The sequence below is a fragment of the Centruroides sculpturatus genome, unplaced genomic scaffold (assembly GCF_000671375.1).
Source record: "Centruroides sculpturatus isolate CEXI.00-Female unplaced genomic scaffold, Cexi_2.0 scaffold836, whole genome shotgun sequence".
Lineage (NCBI taxonomy): Eukaryota > Metazoa > Arthropoda > Arachnida > Scorpiones > Buthidae > Centruroides > Centruroides sculpturatus.
In genome coordinates this window covers 26173-29358 of record NW_019385265.1, presented here as the reverse complement: position 1 = coordinate 29358, position 3186 = coordinate 26173, and positions in this window count along the sequence as shown.

Genomic DNA, 3186 nt, shown 5'->3' with positions numbered 1-3186 from the left:
TTGATAATCCGACAGGTATGGGACCAAAGGTGTGTCAGATTACCAAAAGTGTCCGGATTACCGAAAATAATTACATATTTCGCATTGTTTTGCTAGCAGTAACTTACAATATTCTCTACTCCAACTGTTCGAACAGAACTGCTCACATAAAACACACGAAATGTGTGTCATCGAGTAAGAATTGGATGGGGAGATTCACATTGCGATATGCTTCTGTGCAAGCAGACACGTAACGGGGACGGGTACCTTGACGGGAGGTGCGTCGGACTACTGAACATGTCGGATTAAAAAACGTCGGACTATAGAGGGACAACTGTATTAGCTTTAAGCGCTCTACAAAGAAATAAAAAGTATTTAATACAGTAAACCGTTCATTTAACGGACTAATTCGGGTGAAGAGGTGTCTGTTAAAATTAAAGCCGAAAGTCTGTTATATAATAAAGTGGTTATTCCGAATGCGTGTGCTAAAAAATTTACAAATTACTTAGTTTATTTGTTTTTACTTACGTAGATACGTTTGTGTAATTATGTTAAGTATAAGAAGTTTATTTTAACAGAAAATTTTTCTATACAGTAGTCTATATATTATTGCTTATGTGCTCGCAGTAGAGACTAATAAACAAGATTACGATTTAAATCAAAGTAAATAAACATTTTTCAGAAAATGCACTTTATGAGCGGTGACTCTTGGGAAAAATTAACCTGTTAATTTAATCACGTATAAAAAGCATTTTAAAATTAACAGTGTGTCAATTTTCACATACGACATACGGACCAGAAATTTTCTCCATTAAATTCGTAATCATGATACTGTAAATAAATTAATTGTTAGATTCCTTATCAACAATGTTATTATATAAGAGCAAAAAATTGAAGAATCAATATTTAAATATTTTGATTATACACTATTAATTTCGATTAAATCTAATGAAGTAGACATTTATTGTCATGTCTTAAAATTTTGAAACTAAATGAATGATTATGCTATATATTTTCATTAACATTAAATACATCAAGCTATAAGTTAAATTTCTGTTGTATTTTATTTAATCATTGTGTTTCAAGTAGCTGTACAGTAAGCTGAAAATTACATGTCTTTTATCAGTTTTATGATGAAGTAACTCTATATATGGAAACGCATACAGTAGTTTCGCGACATTCCATCGATAATAGAGTGATTAGTTGTGTGCTTCCTATGCCTGATCACATCGTTTATCGGATCAAAATCTGTGTGATCTCTGATTGTGAACATTTAAGTGTGATTCATCAAGGACATTTTGCAAATTTAACAACTTGAAATGCAGTATTACACTGCATGTGAGATGCATCACAGAGGATGAAATACGATTAACCCTTGAACCGTTCGTTGTTTTCAGGTTTTATACTTTCAGAAGGAGGACCACATTGAGCAGTATCCCCTGCATCTCCAAGGTTTCTGTATAGGGCGAGTGTCTTGTACAAATAGTGTTTGTTGCTTACAGCAGCAAAACTTCCATAGTAACGAGTTTTGGACCTAATTTTTTTACAAAAATATCTTTCTCGTGTCTTCAAATGTCACCATACCAAAGTTAATTGTTTTTTGACTAAACATATTTCTATACAGAACTGAATAAAGATACTTTAATTATCATTTGGTATATAAATTACTCCAATGACTCTAAGCTATCGATAATATACTAAGGTAAATTAGTTACTCATTAGATGAATCGATCGACCCCCGGAGGATCAACCTAACAACCAAATTGGGTTTGATTTTTGGTTTTACGACATATGCAGATCGTCCATGCATCGTAAAACCAAGTGGCAACGCGAACATGGGCGATCTGTCGAGGGCAAATGCTTCCAGGGAGATCTTTTATGGAAAACTGGCCCTATTTAGGTGTTATTAACATGAAGGAAATACGGAAAACTCCACGTGATCAGCCTGTTGGCGAGGCACGAACCCATGTCCAACTACAAGTGTTCAATGGTTTTATCTACTTGGCGACTGGGGGACAAAATTGGGAATCCATATTTTAAAAAATATTTACAAAATTTGGATTCCCTACTGCAAACACAAAGCAAAATGATTTCATTCTGAAATAGTTGAACAACATTATCATAAAATCACGTTCGTTTTTAATTTGCAGCTGTTATATATAACGGATAAAATATGGCGATTGTAGAAAGTATTGGCGATTGAAATACAAAATTTTAGACTATATTCTGAGTTTTTTCACTACATTCAATGCTCTATACCAAACAAAGAAGTTTCGATTCATCTGCTAACAAAGAAGTGTCGAACGATTTCAATGTCTTCCATTCAACGTTTCGTCATTCTATCAGATGAATGATTTGAAAATCAATTATAGCCTAATCATCTACGTCACTTTTCGAATACTAATGAAATCGATTTTTGACAAAATTTTCACGAACTCTTGAAGAATTTTCCGTAGCAACATATTTATTACGAGGCAATATCGCAGCACTCATCAAACATATCGAACATAACTATCGTTAAAAATCGATATTTTATAGACAGAATAGAAAGTTTTGTATCTGAAAGTCTATTATCTTGATGTCAACTCGAATTGCCTTATCTTACCGTTTAGGGAAGCTTATTCAAGTCCGAAACGGAATCTTAGAAGTTTTAGAGTTGTTTGATCAGAACATATTATACTCCATTCGATTATCTGGATACTGCAGTGGGAACATCCAAATGATGCCACACGTCCAAGTGAACATGTAGATCAAATGCGTTGCGAGTTCTGAGCTCATAATAAACCAAAAAAAGCTATCTAAATACCTACATGCAAAAGGTGTTAAAAGAAGACATGCAAAGTAAACACAATGTAACGTCTTTATTTCGTACAAAATTAAATAATTTCTTGATATTTTTTATCACATTAAACGCATCATTATGTAAGATGTCACCAATATGTAGTATATATGACTCACCTTTTGTAATCCCTCCACTGTATAAGAGGGTCAGCCAGTCCGTAATCCATCCGTATTCCTTCCAAATAAACACGCAGTAATTGAAATAACTAAAGCGCGTGAACTGACGTCACAAACGAAAAACAAAAAAGATTTTCATTTATTTTATAATCTTTTATTTTATTTTTTTATTCCAAAAATGTATGTTTACGTTACATAGACATTGTTAATGAATTAATAAATGAACTACTTGTATATATATATATATAC